This window comes from Sorex fumeus, unplaced genomic scaffold, assembly GCF_029834395.1.
Source record: "Sorex fumeus unplaced genomic scaffold, SorFum_2.1 ptg000063l, whole genome shotgun sequence".
Classification (NCBI taxonomy): Eukaryota; Metazoa; Chordata; class Mammalia; order Eulipotyphla; family Soricidae; genus Sorex; species Sorex fumeus.
Window position 1 is genome coordinate 56,704,474 of NW_026606120.1, and position 14,553 is coordinate 56,719,026.

General features: G+C 50.0%; 1 protein-coding gene across 1 annotated transcript in view; it reads left to right on the forward strand.

The window, feature by feature from the left end:
- Positions 1-14,231, forward strand: part of HEATR6 (HEAT repeat containing 6) — an 86,801-nt gene extending 72,570 nt beyond the window's left edge. Inside the window, exon 21 of the mRNA XM_056126986.1 lies at positions 14,219-14,231. The gene's annotated coding sequence lies outside the window, so the exon portion shown is untranslated. The remainder of the gene's footprint in view (positions 1-14,218) is intronic.
- Positions 14,232-14,553: the final 322 nt, after the last annotated feature.

The window sequence follows — 14,553 nt, forward strand, 5'->3', positions numbered from 1 at the left end:
AATGCTGAGGATTGAACTCAGGCCTTTGCATATGCTAGGAATGTGCTCCACCACTTGAACAATCTCCTAGGACCCAAGAATGCTTTTTTTTTTTTTAATCGAATCACTATGAGATACAGTTACAAAGCTGTTCAGGATTGGGTTTCAGTCATATAATATTCCAATACCTGTCCCTCAGTGTACATTTCCCACCTGGGTGCATGTTCCTAGTTTTTTTTCTGCCACATCCCCCATAGAGGCCGTTACTTTTCTCTCTCCTTCCTCCCTCCCTCCTTCCCTCCTTCTCTCTCTCACTCCCTCCCTCCCTCTCTCCCCCCTCTCCCCTCTCTCTCCCTCTCTCTCCATCTCTCTCTCCCTCCCTTCCTCCCCCTCCCTCTCTCTCCCCTTTTGGGCATTATGGTTTGCCATACAGAGATTGCAAGGTTATCATGTTTGTTCCTTTACCTACTTTCAGCACACAGTTCTTATCCAGAATGATCATTTCCAACCATCATTGCCATTATGGTTCCTTCAATCTCCCAACTGCCTTCTCCCTCAGCACTTGAGGCAGACTTCCAACCACGGACCAATCTTCCTGACTCGTCCTTGGGTACTGGTCTCATACCATTTTTTTTTTATCAAATCGGCCCACCCAGTTTCGATTCCTCTGCCCCTTTTGGAGAGCCTAGCAAGCTACCAAGAGTATCTTGCCTGCACGGCAAAGCCTGGCAAGCTACCTGTGACATATTCGATATGCCAAACACAGTAACAAGTCTCACAATAGAGATGTTACTGGGCCCACTGGAGCAAATCGATGAACAATGGAAGAACAGTGACAGTGACAGTGATCAAATGGGTGTTTTTAGAAATGTATATTGAGCTACACAGGTGGCTACAGAGTACTTGGACAGGCAGAGGCTACTGGATAGATGCTTTTTTTTAATACCTAACATCCATTCCCCTTCAATGGGATGGACTCTCTCCTGCGAGCATGTTAAAACTGGCTTCCTGGCTGCAGATGGAGAGAAAGGGCCAACGCTTCAGCCTTTCAGCATCCCTTATCCCGGATTATGAAGGGGTCAACAAAAGGGAGTTCTTTCAGTCCCACATTGGGAAAGATTGGAAAAGGAAGCATTTCTCCCTCCATCTTCTCACATGTAAGTTTCTGCCCTGCCCTGGGCAGCATCTTGTGGAAACTGACCATCGCTGTGGGAGCTGGGGAGGGTCAGGCCCTATGTGGCATTAGGTAGCCCCCCTGAATAAGACCCACTTCCCCTTTAACACTGCTGAAAGCCAAAGCGCCTCATGTGGGCTCAGCCCCTTTGAACCCCCCACCCCTTTCTCCCAGGGTGAGGGTATGGTTTTGGTGTTCTTGGGCCCACCCTGTGGTGCTCAGGGTTTACTCCTGGATCTGTGCTCAGGAATCACTCTTGGTGGTGCACGGGACCATATGTGGTTCTGGGAACAAGGCTCAGCTGCAATGCAAGGCAAGTGACTTCCGCCCTGCCCTGTCTCTGCAGTCTGCACTTAGAGGACCAGGAGTCCTGACAGGACCCTCCGCAGGAATCAGTTCTTGTCCCCTTTTAGTCATGGAACCTGTCATATAGCAAGAGTTTTGGCATGGAAAGACAAGGCCTTATTCTTTTTGTTTGTTTATTGTGGGGTCATTCCTGTCGGTACTCAGGAGTTACTTCTGGTTCTGCACTCAGGAATCACTCCTGGAGGTGCACAGGTGATTCTATGGGATGTGGGGATCAAATAGGGTGGGCCACATGCAATACCAGCCTTCCTATCGCTCTGGCACCTAGTTCTTATTCTTGACACCTGTCTATTTGCATGCAGATGTGACATTAAGATCCATCTTTGATTTGCCAAGGAAACTAGGATGGAAAGATTCTCCTGAACCCAAAGACACCCCCCAGCCAATCATACTGGGAACTGGAGCTGGGGTGCATGTCTGACTCCAGGAATGCGTGTCCTGGGGCTGCAGAGACAGAGGTCACATATCAGCATTGCAGCAAGTCAAATGGACACTCATCCCCAGCCAGCATGCCTCCAGCCTCCCGCTCCCCACTGCGGAGCCCGGATCTCAAACCCCCAGTCCCAGCCCCAGTTTCTTTTGCCAAAGGCAAAACAGTCCTGTGTGAGATATCTCGGGGGCAGTCAAGCAGGAGCTCATTTTCTCTTGTGGTTTCATTGATTTTATGATGAGGGAGTCTGTGATCTTAGTGGGAAATATTTATGCTTCAGGGAGAGAAACTTGGGGGACGCAGTCGTGTCTCTGAGCCGCACACTCCCTGGGACCTTCTTAATGCACCCGCCTCCCCTCACGGGCCTGTCCCTTGCGTCTCCTGCATCCCGGGTGAGGCAGGGATGTTTGTATGAAACGGGCACTCCAGACCCACGTGGAGGAGTAAATTACAAGTGAATGCACCCCCAGGACAGGGCCACCTCCCTTCTCTTGGCGGCACTTCAAAGCCTCCAGAAAATTTCCCCAGGAGAACAGCCCGTCTCCGAGGGCTTTGTGCCACCAATCAACACCCCCCATGGCTTTGTCCAATGCTCCCTTGTGGCCATTTCTGTGAGGCCCCGAACGACATTTATGTTTCCACAGACTTCTCCCAGACAGCCCTTCAGCAAGAGTCGTGGAGGCATGCAGGGCCACCACTGCCAACTGGGCAGACTGAGAGCTACACCCATCCAGTTGACAGGCTGGGGTGCCAGTTGCCTGCACCCTTGTGCCCCCACAAGATCAGGAGATGCCTCAGTGGACTTTCAAGACCTCCTCTCTCCCCTCAATCCCCGCCAACTCAGTAGTGTAGAATAGAACTACCTTATGACCTAGTGGTAACACTTCTTGGCATTTATGCCCCAAATGCAAAATCAAGGGTGCCTTGTTTTCCTGCCATCTCAGACACTCTGGAGGGTCTATTGGAGAAGTAGGGAACTGATGTCAAGGATGGGAGACCCCTGATGTTGCATGAGGACAGAGAGGGAAGTAAAAGGTGGTGTCAGCGCCTGGACTCCTAGTTCCTGAGCCCCAACTCTGTATCGTGATCCCTGCTGCACCCCTGACTGCTGCTGAGGGAAGTAACAGGGAGGCTGAACCAGCCCCTTACACAGACCCCCTCCTCCATGGCCTTAGGTCAGGGGTCTCATCAGTTCATTGCACAGGAACTCTTGAAATGTCCTGGATGGCTTTCTGTTTGTTTGGTTTTGGGCCACACCCAGCTGTGCTTAAAACTTACTTCTAGTCAGGGCTTTGGGAACTATATGTGGTGGTGGGGATTGAACTTGGGTTGGCCATGTTCGAGGTAAGCACCCTCCCAGCTATATTATCTGGCCCCATGCAGTGGATGCCTTTATAAAGCATATGTGATAAAGGTTTTCCCAGTTTAGGCCAGAGCAATAGTACAGCAGGTAGGGTATTTTCCTGGCATGCAGCCGATCTGGGTTTGATCCCCAGCATTTTATATGGTCCCCTGAGTACCACCGTGAATAATTCCTGCTAACAGATCTAGGAGTAATCCCTGAGCATCACCAGATGTGCCCAAAAACAAAAGCAAAAACAAAACACACACACACACACAACACATACACACACACACACAGAACAAAACCAATTTGACAACTATAAACATCCCTACCTTTGCCAGTAATAAGTTATGAAGTTGAATAGTAAGTTCACAATAATAAAACTGAATTTTAACAGGCTCTGCTAAGATAGAGTATCTTTCTCTTCTGGAGAATATTACAAAATATTGCCTGGAATGGGTTGTGATGCATGGGCCAAGCTGATCACTTGGAAAACTGATGAGCAATCATGAAGACACTAAGAAGCCAAGGGGGGGGGCTGTCCTCTGGTGAGAAACCAGAAGTCAAAAACCTCCTGACATTGAATGTAAGAGAATGACTTTAAGTGCCAATCCTCTGTCCCTTCAGCCCCAGCCAGGCCTCAGGTGGGACAGTTGTGCCAACATCTGCAACCTCCTGACAGATCCTGCACCCGAATCTCCCAAGCTAAGCTGCTCCTGGATTTCCTGACCCTCAGACAACAAGTGATAATAATGGTTTGTTGTTTTAAGCCGCTCAGTTTTAGAGCAATGCATTAATAAGTGACTATGATGGGAACTGCTTGGAGGGAGGTCTGGCCAGCTGTTCATCCACTTGTGCTCAGGAGATGGGCACAAGCATGTGACCAGCTCCATGGAAAGCCACGGCCACTGGAAAAGCATGTGCTCTGTGAATGGTAGAGCAGATGTGTAATTACTGTATTAGTGAGTTCACCTTGCGTGGTCAAGCATCCTTCCAACTAAGCAGCATCAGAGGTAGGACTGATATTCCAATTACCCTGAATGATTTCTTTCCATGGAGGGGCAGAGTCAAAGTTAAGAACGAAGACATTCCCTTTTTTAAAATATCAGTTCTCGGGGACAGAGTGATAGTACAGTGGGTAGAGCAGTTGCCTTGCATGAGGTCAATCTGGGTTCCATCCCCGGTATCCCATATAGTCCCCTGAGCACTGCCAGAAGTAACTCCTGAGTGCAGAACCAAGAGTAACACTGAGAACCAGATGTGACCCAAAAAGTTAAAAAGCAAAAAACGAACAAACCAAAAATAAAATATCAGCTCTCATTGGGGGGTTTTCAATTATTTTTTCTTTGGGGTTGGGGAGAAGGCCATATCCAATAGTGCTCAGATCTTACTACTTGCTCTAGTGCTCAAGGATCACTCCTGTAAGAGCTTGGAAACCATAAGGCGTACCAGGGATTGAATGCAGATCAGCCACATACAAGGCAAGCTCCCTACCGACTGTACTATATCTCCAACCCTAACAGTTCTCATTTAATAAAGCACTTGAAGTGCTTGAATATTGCTATAGCCTTATGACTAGAACCAAGAAGTCAAAACCAGCAGAACATCAAGAGATCTGAAAGCCCTGCTAGGCCAGCCCCAGGTCTTGAAAGCAGGCCACTGGTCTGGGCTACAAGTTACCCACCAGCAGAGAGAGCAGGAGCAAGGCTAGTTGGTTCCTGTCAGCGTCTCTATGTACACACACACCTGCATTCAGAAGGGACTTGGTGCTGCCACTAACCATTTTGAAATTACTAATGCTTCCCTCTTGGTACAAGTACTCTGTGTGAAGTCTAAGGGAACAATGGAGCAGATTCTGGGGACCTCAGAGTCCCAGTTCACCTGGAGTTCCACTTCCTGCTGGGGCAGGGTCTCCCCAACCTCCCTTGTGAGACCCCACTGCCCCCACTACCCTAAGCTGCTGTCCCCACCATGAGGGATGCCAGGATGGTGCCACGGCTCTTGCCCCCACATGGGCCTGGGTTCAGGCACTTGTGGGCCGGGGTTAGACATTCCCCACCCTGCTGTCTCAAGAGCCACGCAAGGTGGTGGCCATCCCCACACAGGATGGCACTGTCAACGCACTTCTGTCTGGAGACTTGCCAAATCTCCCCCTCTGCATCTGGGTCCCAAACATGTCCCAGCATGGAACTGGCTGCCCCAGAGTATCATCTGGTCACTGTGGACTAGAACAAATGACCTGTGAGAGGGGGCATTGACTTTCTCACCCCTACTTAATGCCCCCCAAAACTCAAGTTATTCAGCCTGCCCATGGAACGAACTGAGAGCCTCACAGGCTAAGGAAGTGTCGCAACCCTGCATTCCTGAAGGAACCCCCTGGCTCGGAGGAGGGACTGGGGTGAGCAGAGCCAAGGAGACTCATCAGTGAGGCAGAGTTGGGGGGTCTCCCCTGTTGGCATTCAGATAAGCTAGAAGCCAGGTAAATCTGGACCTTTTTTTCATATGTAAATGCCACGCAAAGTGGAAGTTCATGGACCCAGGACCACTTTCAGGAATACTGGGGGTGGGGGAGGGAGTGTGTGGTGCCAGATATCAAACTTGGGACCTCGGGTGTTCTAGGCATGTGCTGTCTACCACTTGAGCTCTCTTCCCAGCACTGCATGCAGGATTTTACTTTATTCTTATGGGAACCACAGCAGCGGTACTCAGGAAGTGCTCCTGGTTTGATATTCAGGGCTATTCCTGGCAGTGCTCAGAGCCATGTGGTGCCAGAGGTGGAACCTAAGACTCCAGCATGTGAAGTGTGTGCTTAACCCATCGAGCCATCTTTCTGACCCCTTCTAACCATTAAAAAAACAAGAAAACATAAAACAACTTCAAGGGACAGTGTATCATTCATATTCAAGACAACCTATCTTTTGTTTGGTTTGATTTGGTTTGGGGGACCACATGAGGCAGTGATCAGGGCTTATTCTTGCCTCTGCACTCAGAAATCATTCTTGGTGGTACTCAGGGAAAAATATGGGGTTCTTGGAATTGAACCCAGGTCTACCTCATGCAAGGCAAGCGCTATGCCCACTGTACAATTTCTCTGGAAGCTATTTTAATAAGAAATGAACTCTTAGTTCTAAATTTCTTCAGGAAGGCTCAAGGTTCTTGTGAGAGGGGGATGGGAGGCAAAGAAAGGTAGTTACTTTCACTTTTTGAATGGTTTTTCTATGCCTCAGAGGTGAGTTCTGAAAGCAGCCCTCACATACGACTTCCCCGGAGGGCTCAGCAGAAGAAGCAATAAAGAGAGTGAGACAGTATGCGGTTGGAGAGTGTATCAGGAGAGAGCTGTTTCATTGGAAATGCTAGTGAGAGTCTTGGAGGAACCTATACTTCACAGGCTGGTTCTCTGCCCTAACAGGAATGCCAGTTCACAAAAAATTCCCAAAGCCAAGGAAGCAACTTTTTAGAACAGCTCTTAGCAAGCTGGGGATGTTGCTCAGTAGCTAAGTGCGTGCCTGGCATGCATGAGACTGGGGTTCCATCCCTGGGACCACAAACAAAACAAAACAAAAACAATCAGATTAATTTCTGTTCCAGGCCACAGCTGTGTGGTGTGGGAACTTGATCTCAGCCTGGTCTGGAGTCCTCGCCTTTTAAGGGTGTGAGACTCAGGGCTCGGGTGGGAGGGGTGGTCTTCATGCAGCCTTCACATCTGCGGCAAAGGCTGAGCAGCAGCCCCTGATAATCCTAGAGTGAATCCTTGGGAGCCCACGTACTGTGCTAGACGAAACTTCCCATGCACTCTTGGATCTAGTTCAGATCTAGTTTACAGTCCCCCTGTTGGGTAGGAGATCCAGGCAAGAGGAAAGACTTCCCCAAGGACCAAGTAAGAGGCTGAGCAAGGCTTGAAACCTGGCAGCTCTGCAAGAGAGTCCTTCAGATAACAACATTCTTGTCTCACCCATTCTCTTACCCAAGTCCATGGGATGCAGGAGAAAATGAAGCAGAAGAGACCAGAGAGACAGTCCAGGGGTTAAGGCTTCTGCCTTACATGCAGCCACCCAAGTTTAGTCCCCAACACAGCACATGGTCCTCTGGGCACCTCCAGGAGTAGCCCCTGAACACTGTTGGGAAAGAACAAGCTTCCCCCACTTACCCCCAAAAGAAGAAAGAAAATGAAGCAGACAGAGATTATCCCCAATCTGATCTCTGCCCCACTCTCTCTTTGAGGTAGCCCAAGACCCCCCTCCTGGTCCCAAGGCACCCTCTACCCCCACTCCACCAGCACCCAGATGCATTTTCCTTCTCCTTGGAGAGGCCCAGAGACTCCTGATTGCTCCATTCTTCTGGAAGAGCCCATCTGAGGATGCCCCTTCCCAGGTCCACTTGGTTTACATTCCCAACTCACCAGGGCATCACAGATATGCTCAGACCACACACCAGCAGAGTGAGTCTCAGAACTTGCTGGACATCGAGCTCATATAGGGAGTGGGGTTAAGTGTGTCACCCCTGGAATGTCTGTCGCTGCATGCCTCTCCCTGGCCTGTGTCACTTACTCCTTCCCAGGGACAGGAAAACTGGCTCCAACTTGCCTATTCTATGTCCCAAGTTACCTCATAACCATGTAGTTTTGAATATCAAAATGCCAAACTGCCTGACTGTCTCTGCTCTGAAGAAAACCCCTTTCCTCCACCCGCTGTGTAAGGCTGATCCCAAAAGGCCCAAATGTTCAGCAAAGAACAATGATAAGATTCAGAGAACAAACCAGCAGTTAACTTTTCAAGGTCTTTCCTACTTTCCTGGGGCAGCAGGGTGGTGGTGTGTGTGTGGGAGGAGGGGTTGGGAGGCATGGTGGGTGTCTTTTTATCCATAATTTCCTGTTCATGCACATTTTTCCATTCATGAACATCTCATAGAGCCCAGACTTGCTCACTTGCAAAGTTGGAATAATAATCACTTCCCCTATAGATGGCTGGAAAGACGAAAAAAATGGAGAGGCTAAAGCACTCACAATCATTTCCGGTGAAGAGTGAGTGTCCTGTAGTTATTGAATATCTTCCCCTTCACAGAGATTATAGGATCGGGACAATGTTTTTTATTTCTGTCTCTCTTCTGTACACACCAGGGCTGAGCATGCAGTCAGTACTTGGTTCCTGTTGAGTTTTGATTGTACGAACAAACTGTTGTGTTTTGTTCTGTTTCAAGGGAAAAAGTGAATACCTTGAGCACAGAGAGACTGGATTTGTCTCCGGTCTCAGTCCCCTTTGTGGAAGATGCTGTTGTTCAGAATGCCAGTGTCAGAAAGACCCACTCAGGGTCTGGTCTCACCTTGGTTTATAGGGAGGTTCTGAGCCACAAACAGGAAACTAGCCATGGTCACCTCAGCCATGACTTGTGGCAAAGGAAAGATGGATACTGCCCCAGCTGAGAAGAGAGAGGAGCATCCCTCCCACAGCGTCGCTCTGGAGAAACAGCGCTCACCCCTTCCTCCTCCTCTGTTCTCACCCACAGTGCCTACAGAGCGCTTGCTCCTGGCTCTGCAGCAGGAAGAACGAAGGCTACATGTGAGTGGAGGTTGAAACCCCAGCGGTCCTCCTGGGCTCTGGGTGCGCTGAGACAGATGCAGCCCCACAACAGGGAGAAGACTACAGACTTGAAGACTGCCTCACTTCCAGTTCAGAGTAGAAACCCTTGTCTCCTGCTGCCTCTCCACCCCTGCACTGAGCGCGAACCACAGGCATCAAAGGCAGACCCCTTAGTCTCCGGGAGACTGTCATTAGAGATCAGATCGTGTTTTAATCTTTAACTTCCAAGGGTGAAGAAGCTTGAGCAGTGATGAGCTGAGGGGAAGTCAAAGGAAGGGAGATATTAATCACAGATGTCTGTTTGCTTGTTCTGGGGAACACACCTGGTGGTGTTCGGGACCTGCTCCCAGTGGGGCTCGGGGGTCACTCCCAGGGGTGCTAGGGATAGCATTCTGACATGAGAAGCACACACTTACCTTTAGAGTTGGAGACTGTCTGGAGAGGCAACTCCAACTCTGAAGGAGAGGAGGAGTACAGATGGTCAGACAGGTTCCATGTGATCTTTTTAGAGGCCTTCCCGAGCATCCTATATTGGAGCCCTCACTCCCTCATCTTGCTGCGTGTGTAGTCACACCAGTGACTCCCCCAAGTGACAAGTGACTCTTGTCACTGTCTAACGCCAACCAGAATGTTAAACGCACGAGAACAGACAACACAACTGTTTTGTGTTCAGCACTGTGTGTCCGTTACTAACAATGTCTAACACTTCAGGGTTGCCAGCACAAAGGTGTGCTATATGAATAGGGAGGGACAGTTGGGAAAGAAGGCAGGATGACATCCTCTGGTTTGCTGCAACCTGGTTGGAATTGGAGGGTATCATGCTTGGTAAAGTGAGTCAGAAAGGAAAAGTCTGTCACTCACATGATCTCGCTTGTGTGTGAAATATAAAAGAAACAATGCCAGGAATTAGAGAATCTGCAATGGGAAAAAACCCTGAGATCTTGTCATTAGAAAAGCCAACTGAGGCAGCAAAGCATGGATGGGGGACAGGAGTGGAGGGTCATTGAGAGTCTGACAGGTGGGAGGGGGCGTGAAGAAGGAACACTGACAGGATAAAACCCCAAAGTGGAAGTTTGCAATCCACATTACCCCATCAAAATAAGAGAATAAAATGATGCAAATAAATAAAAGCACTTAGACTACTTTTAAAAAGAAAGTAGGAAAGGAGCAATCTTTGGAAGAAAGATGGGATCTCAGGGACAAGAGAGTGTATGGACAGTGGGCGGGCAGGGGTGTGAAGGGCAGGATCTTGGTTATTTCCAATGACGGAAAGAAGGTTCTGTCATAGCTCCTCTTACCAGCAGCTAGGCCTGTGCTCCTGACCTGACCAGCTCCTGCCACACTCAGACCAACTTGTGGGCCATAAAATAACCCTCACCTCCCAGTCCCGAGTTTCTGGGCGCCTTTTGGATCAGTCTTTTATGCCAGAGTCATATGTCTGTGACCACAAGTTATCCTCAACCCACATTCACCTTTGTAGCATGTTAGTCCGGTGAGCACCAAGTGTCAGATGGACACTCGGAGCTCACCAAGATCATGGCTGAACTCACCCAGCATCTATTTGTGATTGAGGGTGACATCAACTCCAGGCGCCTCCACCCATAAAACTGTCTGTGGTATTGAAAGCAAGCCTCATAAAATCTCCCCAGCGACAGGCATATTCTCACTTGGGATGCTGTGGCTGAAGAGATGAAGGCTGGATGACCTCTGTAGGTGGTCGCTTAGCTGACGGGCAGTAGAGGGCGCTATTGACACATGTGACGTGGTTATACATTGACGCCTTGACCCTGGTTACCTCGTCTGTGTTTACAACTTTGCACAGACACTTGGCCCTGGTTCCTAACACTGCATAGTTAACAGGTGTGCCAGGAGGAGAACGTGCCTTCCGTGGTGTGAAGGATAACATTTTCCTGGTTGGCGTCCTCCTGGCTGTAACTACTCTCCTCCACACCAACACTTTTTCTTTTTCAGTTCTCGCCGCGTCATTTCTCCTACAGGTAATTTCTGCTCTTTATCCCAAGGACCTATGCTCAGTGTTCTGAGAGTTCCTGTGTGAGAGGAATGTTGAATGTCTGAAATGAGAGAACTCTGGACCCATCCCTCATGCCACCCCTGGGCTTGAAGAAAAAACAAAAAAGACTCTAGAGTCAAGTTCAATTCTTCCCAGAGCTGATCAGAGATATAAAGGTTGGGGAAACTGCCCTTGGTTTTCCCTGGAAACAACCAACAACCGTCACTTGAAGAATAAAGTTACCCCCAGAAGTCCCCAAATTTCCATGCACCTGATATTGGGGCTGCTCACTTCTCAGGGATGGAGCAGGAGATCTGCACTCTCCACGCTCTGGGCTGCAGATGCAGGCATCCATGAGGGCACTCGGGTGCTCCACCCATCCCTGCCCAAGCACCAAGCCCCTGATCTGGGGTGCTCAGCTCACCATGCTGATCAGGAAAGCACTAAGAGTAAGATCCTCTCTGGGGTCTCAGACCTTCACTGTCCCCTCCCCCAAACTTTCCTCTCATTCTTCTGGGAAGGCAATGAGTTCCCAAGAAGCCCCTCATATACCAGGTGGTTCAAGGACTTTGCAATCTGATATCCAGACGGGCTGGGAACCAAGCAAAGGGGTTCCCAGGATGTCTTCTCCAGACCCCTAAACTCCCTTGCCCCTAGCAGCCCCTCAAGTTTTTTTGGGGGGGTGGGGTGCCAGAGAGAGGCCAAGAAACAAAGGTGGCTTTCACGCCAAGGAAGTTGAGAGGGGGACGACCCTGGCGGGGTCTCTAGCCCCCAAGCAGGGTGCTGGCCTGTGACTCGGAGCTCAAAAATGTGTGAAATTTCTTTTTGCTGGGTATTCTCCATCAAGCGGAACCTGTTCTCAGAGAAACATTCCATTTCACAGACCCTAATGGCTTTCCTCTGTGCCGATGCATTAATGAGGCTCCGACTCGTTCTAATCAGAAGGAAGCCATGCAGATAATTGCCTGAATTTTTAATTCGGGGTTATGATAGGGGAATCAAAGTCACACTGCAGTTGCTGAGGCTGCCTCGAGTTCCAGGCCATTGACTTTTGCAATTTTCTTTGATTTCCCCCTCCGTCTCTTTCCCCCCACTCTCTCTGTCTCTCTGTCTGTCTGTCTGTCTCTCCCTCTCTCCCTCTCTCACTCTCTCACTCTCTCATTTGATGGAGACTGACAGTTTCAGCTTGAGGCAGGGTAGACGAAGAAGGGACGCCTTGGGGTCTCCTGCACAGCCTTTCTTCCTCCTCCTCCTCCCCTCTGCAATCCCCTTCCCCTGACCCTGCTGAAGTGGATGGGGACCACACCTGTCCCCCCACCCCTGGCTGGTTCTGGGAGACTGCCCTGCAGCTGGCCTCCCCACTCAGGGTCTCCTGCCCATCAGCAAAAACAGGAAATTTGCCCCAGGAAAGGATCTCCCTTGGCAATTTATTTCTCTTTTCATCTCAGTGCTTCAGGGCAAAAGGGAGACTTGGAAGGGGACAAAATCAGGTGCTGAGAGCAGTCCACTGTTTTTCAGTTCCTGGCAAAGGCTGTAGCTCAGACCTGGGACCAAGGACTGGCAAGGATTGGCAGGGTAGGAGCGGGCGGAATTCCAGACTAGGACCTTTCCTGAATTGTCCACTGATTTTAACAACCACTGCAAACTAGCATTGTAAAGAACTAAGAAAGCTCTGAGCACTTACAAGTAGATGCCGACTGGTTGCATTATGCCACCAAGAAGTAAAATCAGCAAGGACCCGGAAGCTGGTCCCAGAGGGTCTACCCTATCTGGGCCATTTTGCTAAGAGTATCCAGGACTTGGGAGTGACAGAGACCTTACAAAGGTGAGATCTGGCCTTTCTGGCTCTACTCCAACCAGGCTAGCTGACTCATATAGCTGTGTGCTTCTCCCAGCATCCTTCAGGGCTGGCTAGAGCAACACTTGCTAAAGTTCGCTCTCTAAGTCAGCAGAGTGATACTTTTGCTCCAGAGATAGACTGCCGAAGAGTGGGGGCTCCAACCTCTCAGAATAGTGCGTCTTTCCCCACCTCCAGTTCCATCCACGTTCAGGATTCTTACTCGGAAGAGAGAGACGGTGTTGGCACCATGATGAAACATCTCTTAGGTGTCAAGAGTGTGATGCCATCATTCCACTGAATCCTGATTGGTGCCTTTGGAAGAAGAGATGACGCCCCCTCTTCTGCACAGGTCAGAACATTCGTGTTGACCAGAAAGAAACAGAAGTCTGGCTAGCCCCTGGGTCTCCCCTTCCAGGGGCAAAGTTTCTTCTCTAGAACCCAGAAGTCACTTAAAAAGTGCCTGCCCAGGACTCGGAAATGCTCCCGCCAAGGCAGTCTTCCAGCAGCAGGCTGCAGCGTGCAGAAATGATGAGGAGCAGTTACCTTTATTATGCTGGAATTTGCCCTCCTCGGGGTTTTGTTTCCTCAATAAAATGTCACCCCATGTGCTTGAATGGCACCCCTCTCCCAAGAATGCCCAGCCGCTTGCAGTTAACTCTACAGTCATCCAAAGAGCAAGGGATCAAGGGGTGAAGAGAAAACCTCTATGGACGTTTTATCTCTCTTGGCCCCCTAGGCCTCCCGTTGGCTCTCTGCTCTGGTTCCCCTATAGATCTGTGTGCAGTAAGACTCCGAAAAGCCCAGAGAATAGATCTATGCGGAGGGTACAGATCCCATTTGAAACTTGGACCCCTGCCCATCTCAAGCACTACTTTTTTTCTGAGCTCCCCGGAGACCCGGGCTGCTCCCTGAGTCCTGGGCATTCCAGCCCCAGCGCTGTAAACTTGAAGTTAATGATTAAACTGGGTGTCAGTGCCATGATTTCCTTGGAGGGGGGAGGTGGTGTGCAGGGCTGTTCAGCCCTGAAAAGTGCCAACTTCCTGGCGATGATCCAGCTCAGGGTGAGCCAGAGAAAGATCCAGCCCCAATCCCCAGATTTGGCTCAGATGCAAAATGGGTTGGAGGCTCCAACATAAGCATTACCAGTGCTCCTTTTGCAAACCAAAGGGGCCTGGTACGGTAGAAAGATGGGTGCAAAAGGACATGGAGTTATGGGGACATATCCAGGTTCTACAACTCACAAGCCAGGTGACCTTGGGACAGTCTCCTTACCACTCTGGGCTTCAAGTTCCTCATCTGGAACCAAAGAAGGGAAGGTCGGGCCAGCATGTGCCCAGCTCGCTCTTCCATGCAGGCGCCTCTGCCTGGCGTCCCCTTCCAAGCCTGCTGCCTCCTCACTGACCTTTCGGGATGCAGGTGAGGTGTCAGAAAACCTCCCAGCCCTCTGCCTTCAGGCTACTAGCAGCCTTCTTTGTTAGGGGGTGGGGTGTTGGTTAGGGGCCACACCTAGTACTCCTTGGCACCACTCCTGGCTCTGGGCTCTACACAATCCTAACCCCTGTGCCATCTTTCCAACCCCTACTTGTGCTTCCTTAAATCCTATTACACTTTGTAACTAACCCTGAGCCCAATGTCATTACTGCTTTGCTCGTCCCCATTACCGGCCCCCCTCCCCGTCCCCATAGACAGTGATTAGCTCATAGACAAGCTGTCACTTTCTATGCATAACCCGGTGGCTGGCACCAAGTGTGTGTCCAGACACTAAGTGCCATCCTCTCGGAGTCATTGTGATGACAGGAATTTACAGATTTATTTCTACCAGTGTGTTTTGT